Consider the following 16,125-nt stretch of genomic DNA (forward strand, 5'->3'; position numbering starts at 1 on the left):
CCTGCACAACCAAAACACACGTCTGTGACATCTCTGAGCTGAACAGAGAATGATCCAACTCCAAAGAACAGTGGGCGATCACACAAGCCTCTCTCTTCATGTCAACTGTAATTATTATTGCACCTAACAGAGATGATTTGGAGGGAAACTGTCACCCTGCTGTTGGTTGATTCAATCTACCTGTGCAGGAAACAGATAAAATACACATATGAAAGTGCAAACCAAAACGTAACAATGACACATTTGCTCTGCGTGGAATGAGGCGGAAAAGAGCGCTTTGTATAATTTTTGTTTTCAACTACAAACGTCAACCGGGGTTTGCAACTAAAAGCGATTAAAAAAAATGAGGACAAACTGATACATTTGAAGCTCCTACGCTTTCACTATCAAAGGGAGGATTTGAAGTGGGCGAGCGAGTATCGGTTGCAGTGGTCAGATTTAGTACTTTGGCTGTAGATAAAAAGAAACTCTTCTTCCCATGTTTAATTCAGTATGAGCCATGACTAACTCATGTAATAGACTGGGCCTCTGAAGTCACTCGGAAGGCTTCTTTGCTTGCTTTGTGTACTGCAGACAGAAATGAACGTGTCACTGTATTTTGATGGGGGATGCAGGTCCTTCCTAGTGAATCAGGAAATAATCTATCTATGCTATAGCAGCAGTGCACAGCTATACTAAAACCTTAATCCACTGCATGTTATTAACCTACATGGCATTATGGCCAGGCTGTTTTAGTGCTTTCAAATGACGGAAAGAAAGCTAATGCGAAAAACAGGAGCATCATTGTTTCTTTCAGGTAAACACTGGCCTATCTTCTTCCTGTTTTTCAATAGCCAGTATATTGGCACTTTTCCATTACATGGTACCTACTCGCCTCGCCTCGACTCTACTCGCCTTTTTTGGTTTTCCATTACGAAAAAAAGTACCTGGTACCTGCTAACAGGTACTTTTTTTAGTACCTGCTCAGTCGAGGTTCCAAGCGAGCTGAGGCGAGCCGAGAAGGTGACGTGAAACCCTGCAGGCTGCTGATTGGTCGGAAAGAAGCGCCACTGATCACTGCATTGCTAGCGAGAGACCGGCATTTTTAAATAGTTTAGAGCGGTTTTTCGGATATATATGTGAGAGAAAGTGGCCTGAAACTGGTGCGCTGGTGTGTGCATGTGTGACTGGGGAGAGTCATATATATGTGAGAGAGTGAATTAAAAGTTTAGTAGCGACTCTAGAGTCATATATATGTGAGAGAAACAAAGCGAGTAGCGACTCTAGAGTCATATATATGTGAGAGAAACAAAGCGAGTAGCGACTCTAGAGTCATATATATGTGAGACAAACAAAGCGAGTAGCGACTCTAGAGTCATATATATGTGAGACAAACAAAGCGAGTAGCGACTCTAGAGACATATATATGTGACCACGATGGGAAATCTGGAGCAGTAAACGTTAACTATCTCTTTGATATCATGTTGTATACGGAGACGGAGAACCAGGAAATGCGTCGGGGATATGTCAATGGGAGAGCAAGCTACTAAGCCACGCCCGCGGCAGTCGCTATGACGATGCGATACTAAAATCTGCAATGGAAAACGGACACACAGCGAGTCGAGGCGAGTAGAGTAGAGTAGAGTAGAGTCGAGGCGAGTCGAGCAGGTACCATGTAATGGAAAAACGCCATATGTTGTGTCAAGATGGACCACAGCAGCTAGTTCTGCAGAAGCAGTTAGAGCATCTATAAAATGCTTTAATAAAAAAATTCCAACATGTTGCGTATGAACTTTCTTAATGATTTTGTGACCCTCCAGTTGCTAAACAGTTTGCCCCACCCAAACATATAAAGTGGGAGAAGTCTGTTCCTGCTGTTACATCGCCCTCACAAACATGCCAACCACCCCTCCTCTGGCTGCACAAGCAAGAAATGTGTGCGCATATGTGTGCGTGTGTGTGCGTATGTGTGTGTGTGTGTGTGTAGTACATGTATTTGAAATGGAGTCTCCCCTATCCTTTGGCCATGAGAAGCCTCTGATCTTTCAATGACACAAAGACTTGTGCAAGATGAAGATGAGCTCTCAACCTTTGTCAACATCCAGTCTGGATCCGCGGCTCTTTTAATAACAGCGGCGCATTGTTTATGTGAGTGTTTGCTCAGAAAAGGCCTCGATGCCACAAAAACACTTTATAGACCGGGTCCCCATTTCCTCCCCAGTGCCACTATGAGTCAGTCGAAATTAAAACCCAGCCACAAGCTGGTTCTCAGCCAAATTCAGCTAACTGACTCTCTCCCGCTCTGTTTCTTTGAGAAGCCTTTGATGTTAGCAGGGGGCTTTTGCACTCGCAGTGATGGTAACGAATGATACTTTAAGCGATTCTTTTTTATCCGGCGAGCTTAATGAAAGATTAATGGGTTTGATATTTTCCCTTGTTTATATTTTATTCAAAAAGTAAGCCGTGGTCCTTGGAACCTGTTAAAAAAATCTTCTCGGTAATGATTTTCTGGATTTTCTGGAAGTCATACTATGGTCTTTGGCTTTAAAACGCAATGGGAAGTGTTGAGTGTCTTCTTAGCAACGTTATCTTTACATGAAAAGCGTTGACCTTGAGTGCCGTGCCTATGTCTTTGTCTGATACGGATGGAGCATATTGCAGCCGCGGCAGAGATAAGTTCATTTCCATACGTCCTAATTCGGCTGGCTGCAGACTCCCTATTTCACTCTATTTCACAGCTCAAAGGATGAAATGATTGAGACTTAGTGGATTTTGTAGTGACAGTCTATAGACTTTCCCCTCCAGCGTAAGATATTGCTTGTTGAACAGAAGGTTAATGGGCAATTTGATGATAAAGAGGAAATGTACAGCTGACTGCCAATCAGAAAAGATTTGTTTTCCTATTCCAGGCGTCTCAGTGTAGGGGATATTGTCTTTCAATAAAATCTGATTGTTTATTGTGTATTGCTGATGGTGAAGAGTCGAAAAGATCCAATGTCAGGCAAATTAAAGCTAACCTGACTCCGCCAGATGGATTGCTTCGCATTTGCTCGGCATATCCATCTGGGAACTTTCCGTTGGAGAACTTTTGGGAAGGGGTGAAAATACTGGTTAGCTGATTGGATGAACCATCTGTCTATCACCTATGTTGGTGATAGACGGGCCAAATCAACCAATCAGATCCACGAAGCGTATGAAAATACAACCACAAGCCCGCCCCTGCTGCTGCAGGCAAAGCATAGCTCATTAGCTCAGCAAGCAAGCAACATGTCGGTAAAGGATATTTGCCGTTTGTGTAACGAGAATTTAGGAATAAAAGTCACCATTTCAAGTTCCCGGACCATATTCCAAAAGAAGGATCCAAGAGAAAAAAGCATTACCGAGCGGCTAACAGAATTCGGGCTACCGCTGTCTGAAAATACTGGTTAGCTGATTGGATAAACCATCTGTCTATCACCACCTAACCCGCCTCAAAACCAACACTGATTGGCCCGTTCGTTTGGCGAACGGCTCCGAATTTTCTCTATCTCAAGATGCCAGACTGATCTGCGAGCTCGAAAAAAAAACAAAAAAAAACTGGAGCTCGCGAGATCAGGACGGTCTCACGAGGCTAAATTAAAGCCATATCCAAACAAAACCACTCATGCTCTGGGATGTTACTACTCCCTTTTAGTAGCCCTTCTCATAAATGGTTCAGTCATTGTTTGTGACCTGAAGTGTGCTTCAATAACACTGTCACATTTAGAGAATGTAAGATTTCCTCGCATTTCTTTTTTAAGATCATGAAAAGTCTTTTCCCCCTATGGACAGCATGACGAGATCAACATCAAAGACTTCCTCTAAACATTATTTTTAATGCACTGTGTTTCACTGACCAAGCATTTTTGCTGCTGTTAATGGATGTATTCAGAAGAGATCTTTTCCATTGTGGATACAATGAGTACCATAGCCTGGGAACACCCTGACGAACTTCCGGAAAATTTGCTCTGCAAGTCAGTCTGGCCAAGAGCCCATTCAAGCCCATTTCCAATTTTTCCAAATCGAGGCACCAATCACAACCGTTGAGGCGGGCTTTACAGGATGACGATAGCGCAGCGACAGCCAGCAGATTTGTGTTTACATTCAACATGACAGCCACCGAAGCGCAGCAACCGTTCTCTTCGCTGCTACGTCACCCGGATCGTTGGTCTGATTGGTTGAAGGACTATCCAATTGCCAAAAAGTAATATGTGAAATATTTTCTCATCTGAAGTTTCTTTATGCGTGAAGTTCTATTCGGCTTTGTTTTGTTAAAAGGGGCACTTACTGCTTTTACACATGCAGTTCAGTTTACTTGTCATGAGGCAGACTGTTCTCCCTAGAAAACCAAGAGCATCAGCTGTTTCAGTAAAATGCCCAAAAATGGCGTGGCCATAGAAACTATGACTCTTGTCCATAGGGAATAAAGGAAGAAGTAGTGTTATGTTTTATAGAGCGACAAAGTCTAGAGGGAGGACATCAGGGTGGAAGGTTGGGTCAACAAAATGTCAGACTTTGAAGGGATAGTTTGGGTATTTTGAAGTGGGGTTGCATAAGGTGCTTATCCTCAGTCAGTGTGTTACCGATAGTAGACGTCGGACAGCACGCCCCTAGTTTGAAGAAGCAGATAGGAGTCCCGACACAGAAGCTAACCTATGTACTGCTGTGGACGGGGGCAGCAGCACAACACACTTCAGCCACCCAAACAAAGTAGCCTACCACAAAAATCATCAGTTATATTTAGAATATTTTCACCGCTTTACAGTTAGTGTAATGTCTTATGTGGATCTGGAGAGATCTTTCTAAATGATGTCACAGAATAATGAAATCTATCTATCTATCTATAAGTCAACGAGAAATTCAGGATCCAGTGTTTATGGAGTTAGTTGTAACTTAGTTAATTGTAATAGGGACTTCAATCAGGATGTCTCGACTTTTGCTTCTTCAATTTTGGTTTTGACCATTGTTCTTTTTAATCTCTTAAATCACATGTCCCCCAACTTTGTGCTGAAGAGCCCCTTGAACTCAATAATAATAGGCTAAGAGCTGATGTGGTGGCATTTCCTGGTGACCTAGTGGTTTAGATAAATGAAGGCAAAAATACACAAAAGAATTATTCAAATATAACAGATGTGGTATTGCAGCTAAATGCAGAAATAAATATAAAGTAGAGCAAAGTGTGGGATTATGATTTATAATAGCATTCACATAAATCACCATTGTTACAATGCTGACTACTACGGTAAAACCACTGTGGTATACAGCATACCACGTACTGAATTTCTCTCATAAAGTGTCTGTCAAAAATACGAGAGGATTATATTCCCCAAATAAAACGAGGATAGATCTGGTCTATGCTAAGACACTGGTTGTGACACATTTTGTATGGAATCTAAAATTCCCTTTCAAAGGGGGAAACAAGAAGAGTGGCATAGATCCACATCAGCAGTCGCAACCGTTACTTCCTGTGGTCTGGTGCTTACTGCTTTAATGTGTACAGGATGAAGGAGTGTGTTGTAATCAGGAACCCACAGGACCAGTAAAGGACCCACTATAGTCTGCCACAGCCACAGGACGGATGTGAACCCTTAGAAGACAGACTGCAAGTGTGTGTTTGTGTTTGACTGTGTGAGAGCACCGAGTGAAAGAAAAAAGAAAGAAAGAAAGAAAGTAAAAGCAGGGACTGAGAGGGAGAGCATTTAGGAGGGAACAGTATGTTTTTGAGTGTCAGGGCCTCCTCTGGCCCTGAGGCTATAGTAGGCTAGTCTCTCTCTCTCTCTCTTTACTTTCTCTGCCTCTGTCTCCCTCTCTCCCCCCTCTCACTCTGCCTCTCTCTCCCCTCTCTCCAACCTAGTGCTCTGTGATTTATGCCTTCCCTCTGTAATTACAGTGCCAACCGCATCAGCCGTCAGGTTCAGATAGGGTGAAGCACAGACATGCCCCATCACCTTGAGAGCAGCAACTCGCCAGCTCTATACAGCTGCAATTTTCCCTTCAGCCTAATCTCTTTGACATTGGTTCTAGGAACATATTTGTGTGACAACAAGACACTGCAGCGCCAGACATCAGTCAATTGTTTTCCATTAGAAGACACAGTAAGGTTATGGAGAACGTATGCTCTGCGAGTGAATCAAATAAATTTCTGTTGATTGATTTTTGCTCTTATCACTGTGCTTTACTCGTGGTCATTTTACTGAGGTTCATTACTATTTAACTGACATGTGGGGGGGCAGTGCCCCAGTAACACTAAGCCTCAACCCCAACCCCTCTGGCCCCCCTTAACTGTGGCAAATATTTTCATACATTTTTAACCCCACCTTTATCCCCAAAGAGGGGATATTATTCATGTGCATTGATAAATAAGATGTAGGTTAACATTGAATGAGTATTCTTGTGTTTATTGTTATATGTGTACCCTTAGTCTTTTGTAGAACCAAACCTATCAAGGGTTGATGGTATGTAACACTACTTAATATATTAGGTACCCCTAAAATCGCATGTGGCCCCTCCATTTAAAATGGCCTTGAACCGCCACTGATCGTAGCTCAAAGTATTAATGCACATGACACCAGCTCACTTGCAACTGGCGCAACAGTCCTTCACTCCATCTGTGGGATGAAATATGATTGGCGGGATTTTGGACTTGGTAACCTGCAGCGTGTATTTACCACCTGACTCGACATGTCCTTGGATATAAAACAGCCTTTCAGATCCCACAACAGAGAGGAAATATATCTGTTGCCATGTGTTTTGGGAAGGGAAGCCCTTGAAATTTCAGAGCTCTTCTTTGCACTGTATATGTATTTATGGGGATGTCCGTGACACACCAGGCATTGTCAGTGGACAGAAAGCTCTCTTTGGCATCCCCCTCGGTAAAGCAGCACGATAGAAAGTCAGAGAAAGAAAAGAAAGAGAGGAAGAAAGAGAGAATGTGCCCACATGAGTGTGACATAGTGCTGCCGGACTGATTTGCTCACCATGACAACCGTGCAGAGGGGGGCGGGGGCCGAGGTACCCCCTGGCTTTTCGGCCCGGCACAATACGGAGAGGCACGGCTGTCTTAACCTCAGTGACATCCCTGTTGTCAGTGGGTCAAATCCTTGAATATCAATGAAGTGACTCGGTGCCCCTTGCAGTGGTCCTCAAAAGTGTCCGACTCACATAAGAAGCTCTCGCAGTCCTCTCTGACCCCTCCTGACCTGCTTCCAGCCTCTTGCCACATTCAGACCAGAAAGACTGATTCCAAAGGGTTAAACAACGCTTAACCGCTGCATATGCATTCCTGCTTCCAGTTTGAAGTTAGCTTAGTAAATTTGTTGTCTGCTAGAGCAGTGATCCCCAACCAGAGGTACTTTAACCCCAGGGGATACTTTTGCAGCTGTTGGGGGGGTTAGAGAGATTGCATGAAAATTAGATAGCAAGTGAGAAGATATGTCGAAATGGTAAGGTAAGTAATGGATAAACAGTTGAAATAGTTAGCTAAAAGTATGGGTAAACACTTGAAAAAGTTAGCAATACGTAATGGATAAACACTTGAAAAAGTTAGCTATAAGTAATGGATAAACAGTTGAAAAAGTTAGTTATACGTAGGCCTAGTGGATAAACAGTTGAAAAAGTTAGCTATACATAATGGATAAACAGTAGAAATAGTTAGCCAAACGTAATGGATAAACAGTTGAAATTGTTAGCCCAAAGTAATGTATTTGAAATAGTTAGCTTAAAGTAATGGATAAACAGTTGAAATAGTTAGCCAAAAGTAATAATTAAAAGGGGGGGAACAACACATATGTTAGCGAAGTTGCATGAAAATTAGATAGCAAGCGAGAAGAAATGTCGAAATGGTAAGGTAAGTAATGGATAAAAACTTGAAAAAGTTAGCTATACGTAATGGATAAACAGTTGAAAAAGTTAGCTATACGTAATGGATAAACAGTTGAAAAAGTTAGCTATAAGTAATGGATAAACAGTTGAAAAAGTTAATACGTAATGGATAAACAGTTGAAAAAGTTAGCTATACATAAGGGATAAACAGTAGAAATAAGTAGCCAAACGTAATGGATAAACAGTTAAAATTGTTAGCCCAAAGTAATGTATTTGAAATAGTTAGCTTAAAGTAATAGATATGCAGTTGAAATAGTTAGCCAAAAGTAATAATTAAAAGGTTGACCAAAACATGACCAAAATTGACCAGAAGAATTTGACAATACACTGACAGTTCCATTGTATGAAAGCAAATATATTGTAATATCCACTTCTTTTACATAGTGTTAATTAATCCACTTTAAAATCAGTTGAAATGAACATCAGGTCAGTGAGTGAAGAGGTAGATAGGGATAAATCTGATTGGGATGATGGGGTACGTCAGATTAAAAAGGCTGGGAACAACTGTGCTAGAAATCTTTTGATAGCAAACACCACAAATTATAATTCATCCAGACTAAACACATTTCTCAAACACATAAGCACTCAAGTACAGGCTGCAACCAGAGCAGCATTCCTAAAACAGCGCCACCCATCACCTACATCTAGTCTTTTGCCTGCCTATATTTTGTCATCTGCGGCACTGCTCCTTTCTCTCCTTTCTCTCCTTTGAAGAGCAGAAGAACAGAGGCTTGTCTTTATGTTGTTTTGTGAATCTAGCCATGTTGGTTCAAAGTCTTGTCCATGACCCGAGGCAATGATCAAATAGAGAGCTAAATTTAGTTATTCATTTCCATGGCAGCCATTCTTGCTTATGATACACTGTATTGGGAACATTTATAATAATACTGTGCAGATGTTGTGCAGTAAATATGCGGATACATAGTTTGCATGTTTTTGTGGAACACCCTTTAACACAGAGTGCAATGGCATGCCTTTGGCTTGGGCCAGCTGCGTTATGGACTACAATCTGTTTATTTTTTATTTGGCCATGTAAATGCTGGCTATGCTCACATCTGTTCTTGAAGACTTTGAGGTGTAGAATGAATTAAATCTTTTGGAGACCTTACTCATCTAAACTAAAAATACGAGTGCATTTTATTCAAGTGTTGACAAGTTTACGAATATAAGCAAACCTCAAACCGCCTCTCAAATCAAAAGCTCAGGAAATACATTTCAGTGTGAAAAAATGCCTCAAAGACTGTAAGTCACTATGTAAACACAGACAGCAAGTGGGGCAACAGTGTTTCAATTGGGTTGTCATACTTCAATCACAGACCGTCCCTTTAAGTGGGCCGTTATTTTCCACTCAGGCCAGATAAGTGGGTCCTGACCCCCTTCTCTGTGTAGATTAGCCGCTGCTGCCATCACTCCCATTACTATTATCAGGACCAGACAATCTGGCCCGCCACCAGTGTCCAGGAACCCCAGATTATTTTGCCATGCTATAGCTTGATTACTCAAAGGAACATGTGCACTGGTATCAGATACAGTCGCAAAAACCCAACAATAAAGTCGTTTATCATCTCCTCAACTGTTCCTCAATACTTACCCCAAATTGCTTCCAGTCCTGTCACTGCATAAAGCAAGCTGGGAGCAAAATGGGACATTGTCTTGGACTGCTGTAGACACATGTTATGTGTTGTGGGTGCCCATTCCTATTAACTTGATGCCCAAAGAAAAAAAAGAAATACTCTTCAAGCGGCACGGATTTTTGCCATACCGACGAGAATGTGGCCAAATTCTGAGCAGTAAAAACACAAGCAAGCTGACAAACGTAGAGGTATTGTTGTGTTACCTTGTATTTTACAACTATATAAAAGACTTTGAATGGCAAAATACTGATAGTGTGACTACCAAGTAACTGAATACCACAACTAACTGAAAACAGACGCTGTATCATTTTCTGCTGTCATCGTGTGTTCATGGATTGGAATTAAGATCTCTGATACAGCTTTTCTTATGTACGGCATATGCTGTTTTCAGTGGTGGAACACGGTACATTTACTCAAGTACAACACTAACTGTACTGTAAGTACAATTTTGACAGTCTTGTAAGATTGTAAACAGTGGGAAACAGCTGGCCTGGCTCTGTCCAAAGGTAACAAAAGTGAGTGGTTGGATAGAACCAGGCTAGCTGTTTGCCACCGTTTTCACTCTTCAAGCTAAGCAGGCTCTAGCTGCATATTCACCATAAATGAGGGTGCATTGATTAGATTAGATTAGATTAGATTCAACTTTATTGTCATTGTGCAGAGTTCAAGTACAAAGACAACGAAATGCAGTTTCCATCTAACCAGAAGTGCAAAAAAAGCAGAAAAGTGCAATGTGATACAAAGTATAGACAGGTGGTGCCTAGACAGAACAAGAAATATATTGCAGTGTTATAAGAGCAGAATAAATATGGCTATGTAATATGAACAACGTATGAACAACATGTACAGATATGTGCAATGTAGTAGCAGTGACATTATAATAGTAGTAAGAATAATATAGATATATACAGTGTATTAGCAGAATCCTTACTATTTACTGTATTTAAAGTAGTTTGAATAAGCTCCACCTCAAACAGCTACAACAGTTAAATACTACTTACATGTTAATATGTCAGTAATACTAATGCAATAATACATATTTAATAATTATATTTAACTTCTGATTTAAGTACATTTTGATGATGGTACAGATTTTGAATACAGGACTTTTATTTGTAATACAGTGTTTACAGTGTGGTATTATACTTAATTTAAGGCTCTGGATACTTCTTACTACTTTTTTTAAATTCTTTATTTAACCATGCAAGTCAATTAAGAAGAAATTCTCATTTACAATGGCGGCCCGGCTACCACATGTTGCCACTTGGCACTGGCCACCACTTGTCAGCAGGACGTGGTCAAGACATCACCATGTCAACTTATCCTACAAACTTAGACTGCAAACAATAAGTAAATAGCCAAGTAAATTGCCTATTAGTAGCCATTAAGGGTTTTTATTATTGGACAATACATCATAACATATTAGTTGCAGAATAATGCATACAAAATGTTCTGGTTGTCAAGTTGCATGCACACATTTAGTGGGTTGATGTTTTTATCGTCTGCCAGCATAGGTTGCATTTTTTTTCTTAGCAAGTGTGTTAGGGGTGAAAAGAAAAACATTCACACACAGTTGTGAGGTGTTTGAGAATTTACAATAGTACCTGAAGTTAGTAAGTTATTATTAAATGGGTAATAGTAGTTGTAGTTGTAGTTTATGTAAAAGTAGTCAAATGTCTGCTGCATACAGCATATTCTGCCAGCAGGGCCAGGATGTTTTCTCCAAGTTTATGTGACAGCTGATTGTGTAGTTTCCTTTCATGTTCTCCCCCTCTGTGCCATCTTTTTTTGTTAAGTTTGCTGAGAGTGTCTTTGAACTGAAGGCATTTTCTCCCAGCGGTGTTCACGAGCCCTGCCAGATTCATCATCATCCCTCTCCCTCTGTCTATCCTTCTATAGTGCCTATACTGTCTGTAAAACTCACACACTCAAAAATATATACACATGTAGACAGTCCCCTGTTGTGCTTGCTCTCTCCACTCCACCATCAATCCTGCCACTGCCTTCATAACATCTCTGAAAAACGCCACTTACCTGTGACAAATAAAAAATAAAAATAAATAAAAATAAAAGTGCAGATGTTGAAGACACACGTACGCATGTACTCACATATACATGCAGTTGATGATGTATGTGCTTTATGGAATGCCATTTATGAAGTTGTTGATTTTCTGCAGCCACTCACTGCGTCTGAATTTCTAACACACACACACACACACACACACACACACACACACACACACACACACACACACACACACACACACACACACACACACACACAGACACAGTTATTCTGCTGTTAGAAAATCACAGCTCTTTGCAGTGTGGATTAGGAAGGTGACAGATTAGAGTCTGCTACTAAATCACCATGGCGAAAAACCTTGCTTCCAGCTGACACCAGACTATTCACAACCATAACCACACAATCTCTTGCCTTCCCGGTCACGTTGCAACGCACGGGTACCAACGCACGGGTGCCAACGCAAAACTTCCTACTTACACTTGAAAGTGTTGTGTTAAAAGTTGCATATCCGTCATTGCGATGGTGGAGAACATCATGTTCTACTTGTTAAGTTAAATATTAGTTCAACATTTTGATAGAAATGCTCTTTCCCTTTCATGTCCAGAGTTAGATGAGAAGATTGATACCACTGCTGCCTGAACAAAGGTTGAATTCAGGTTGATGACATTTTGTGGTCTGATATTGTGTATAATCTGCTGAAAATGCCCTTGCACCTGTCATCCCATCTCCATATGTTTCACGGTATGCACTGCATTACAGTATTTTCCCATAAATGTATCACTCTTGTTAAGGAAAAGATGCTTCTAATTGTGAATGTGGCTCTGCAGTAATTCTGAGAAAATATCTTTGATGAATAGCCAATTATTGTTTTTCTCATCTCTCATATAGTTTGCCAGCTATCAGCGTGCATGCCATCACATGCATGGAACCACACGAGCCAAAATCCGAGAAAAATATAGAGCTGGGCTTGGGGAGGGGGAGGGGGGGATGGATGGGTGGGGGGGGCTATGCGCTCGCATACAAAAAACAATGTCTAAAAAGTAGCAGGAGTTGCCGTGCTCTTGTCTGTGTGATGTTGCATTCAACCTAACTAGTCCTCCAAGGAAGTGCGCCGCTGCCCTGCTTGTATGCAGGGGGAGTGTCTGTTTGCACAGGTCTCTGTCAGTTAACACTAATCTGCCTGATCTCCACCTCAAAGTCAATCACTTCTCCACATGCAAATAAACATATTCAGTCCTCTTTCAAACCAAAGCCACTATCAAACACTTGTTTGATCAGCAGAGGGCCTGCGAGGCAGTTCATTATGCATTTGAAAACCAGTGCCCTGCCCCCACCTCGCGGGAAGAGAACTCATTGTTGCCAGGTTTTTATGTAATTACTCTCACCTTCAGCAGAAACAACTGTGTGTGTGTGTGTGTGTGTGTGTGTGTGTGTGTGTGTGTGTGTGTGCGTGCTGTTAGCATGGGTTGTTACTGCAGATTGAGCATATATACTGTACTCTTATATTGCCCTAGATTCTTTGCTGTGTAGATCAATTCAGAACATGAAGCCCACCCACACCTTCAACCATAATCCTCAGAACTCTGGATTTATGTACCAGAAGAACTTGAGGGATGAAAGTGTGCTTTCATTGCATTCTCTGATAACATTTTGGTCTGCGAAACTTGCAGCTCTCTCTGTAAAGTTGTTTTTTCCTTCAATAACCCTCTTACTCCAAGTTACTTCTTCAGCAGGAAAACGGTTTCATTTGTCATGATGCACCAACTATTTTCTTATTCTCCGATACAGCCAAAGGAGGCAGAACTCTCCAAAAAGGCTTCAGATCTACAATGTAGAGCAGCTGTCTGATAAGAGAAGTGCAAAGAATCAGTATGGGTCTACAGTGATGGAATGTAACTAAGTACGTTTACTCAAGTACTGTACTTAAGTACAAATTTGAGGTACTTGTACTTTACTTGAGTTTTTTCTTTTTATGCCACTTTCTACTTCTACTGCGCTACATCTCAGAGAGAAATATTGTACTTTTTACTCCACTACATTCATCTGACAGCTTTAGGTACTAGTTACTTTACAAATGTATGATTTTTGCGCACAAAACACATACAAATACGATGTTTTATTATAAATTAAACTACCCAACACTGTATAGGCCTACAAGTACAGCTGAAATGATTATCCGATTAAAAACTTATGGCGTTTTTCCTTATCAAGGTACCTGCTCGACTCGCCTCGACTCTACTCGCCTTTTTTGGTTTTCCATATGAAAAAAAGTACCTGGTACCTGCCAACAGGTACTTTTTTTTAGTACCACCTCAGTCGAGGTTCCAAGCGAGCTGAGGCGATACCAAAAGGTGACGTGAAAACCTGCAGACTCCTGATTGGTCATAGAGAATCGTCACTAATCACTGCGTCATCATTGCTAGCGACAGACGGGGGTGTCCTGAACAAACCCGCAGTTTTTAAACAGTTTAGCCAGCGGCGTTTTTTTTGTTTTGCTGCCTCCAGCTTCATTTGAAACAAAATGTGTTTTCTGGCTGTGGCAACAACGACACACCTTTGACGTTCTATGTGTGTGTCGCGTTAGGTCACGGCAGTTTCCTGCGGCGGAGCTATGACGACCAGCCGCGCTCACCTCACGCATGAGGCGGTACTAAATCTGCAATGGAAAAGGGAGGAGTCGAGCCGAGCCGAGCTGAGCTGCTACTAGCAGTGGGTAAACACCATTAGTTGATTGACAGAAAGGTTTTGATCGTTTCCAGTTTCTAAACTGGATTTTTTTCTGCATTGATTACTTTTACTTACTATATACTACTTTAAGTACATTTTCGACAATACTTACATACTTTTACTTAAATAACATTTCCATCATACATTTTCTTACAGTGTGGTATTAGTACTTTTACTTAAGTAAAGGATCTGAATACTTCTTCCACCACTGTGGGTCTAGCCTAGCGCATTAAGAGCATACATGTTGGAAGAAACACACCCACCCCTGAGCACCAGCCAAATTCCTTTGTCTGTATGTTGTGTGTGTGTGTGTGTGTGTGTGTGTGTGTGTGTGTGTGTGTGTGTGTGTGTGCGTGCGTCATGTATGAGTCTGTGACATTGAGAGGCTAAGCACTGCTTTCCAAACAGACAGGTCTGAACTAGTAAACAGGTGCTGCTGGAGCAGCTGAGGATGAGGACATGGGGCGTTTCCACCGAGCCTGATCAAAGACAAGCTGTCTCAGCCGCCAGTCATCCCGGCGACTTGATTTATGTCACTGTGTCAGAGAACTTTATGACTGTTTGCAAAAGCAGCAGACAAAGTTAAGGTACAAAGGTTCCTCCAACCACCTCGCATACAAAAAGGTCTTTCCTTCCTGCTACTGTCAGACAGACTTTACAATCAGCACTGCTCCCAGTAGACCACATATCGGACTGATAAACCGCGCAATAATAGTCTGACTGTGCAATACAGTAAATACATTTGACTTTTTTTATTCTCTTTACTCATATTTATTTAATGTTTGTTTCTCTTTAGAGTGTCTTGTACTTTCCCCCCTATCCCTTGCTGCTGCAACTGTGTGAATTTCCTCATTGTGGGATTATTGAAGGGTTTTTGAATCTTGAATCCTGAATAAAACGGCATGGAGAAGAAGGTGTAGTCATTTATTGATACAGAAGCATTCATGTTTTGGACTGGGGGGGTGATGTGTCCTCGCAGCTCTCCCTCTGAACTGGAATCAGCCTTTGACATTGCAGAGGAGGCTTAATTGTTCTGTCATTTTGACTTTATGTTTGTAATACTGCTCGGTTCCGCCAAAGACACTTGACATCAGCTCAATTACAGAGTGTGGAGAGCCGAAAATCCTGGCTCGCCGGCAAACCAGTCAGATTAAATTAAATCAAGTAATTATCAAACGGTTTGACGCCGTTTCAACAACACCGATACACAAGCAGAGGCTCCGTTTTTTCAACAAATCATAAGCCAATGGCGACACTGCTATATCTCCTGCATGGCATGAAAGAATGAGAGACAGGAAGTGGATGAGTGTGGGGTGACGTATGACGACATGTAGGTCGGAGATTCATCAGCTTTAGTCACATAGTTGTGGCGGGATTTCCCCGCTTTGTCAAATAAAACCTGTCATCATGTTTAATGATCAGCAGCGGCAGACCAAAGATGATTCAAATTCCCTCGGCTGAGAGACACTCCTGGCTTGAAAAGCTGTGATCTGATGTTATAAGACCTATACTTTTAAAGGCCTAAATCCAGCGATACATACAGTTGAGTCTGATTTCTCCACACACACAAAAAAAACTTTCTTGCCAGCAATACTTTGCCCTTGCTCTAAGCAGGATTTTTTTTAATTTTTTTTTTCCCTTTGAAGAGAGGAGAAGAAGCAAAGTGAAGCCTGCTTGGCTGAAGAAGCCCTGGAGGCGGGTGGTAACTGTCATTTATATTTACAGCCTTCCCAGACACCTCGGGGGCTGTTATCCAGGTGGCCTCTGTTGAAGCTCTCAGAAGCACTCGCACCTTTTTCGCAACTCAGAGTATCAATAGACACTGGCTGACTTTGATTCAGCCACATAGAGGTTGTGAGT

The sequence above is a fragment of the Perca flavescens genome, chromosome 5 (genome assembly GCF_004354835.1).
Source record: "Perca flavescens isolate YP-PL-M2 chromosome 5, PFLA_1.0, whole genome shotgun sequence".
Lineage (NCBI taxonomy): Eukaryota > Metazoa > Chordata > Actinopteri > Perciformes > Percidae > Perca > Perca flavescens.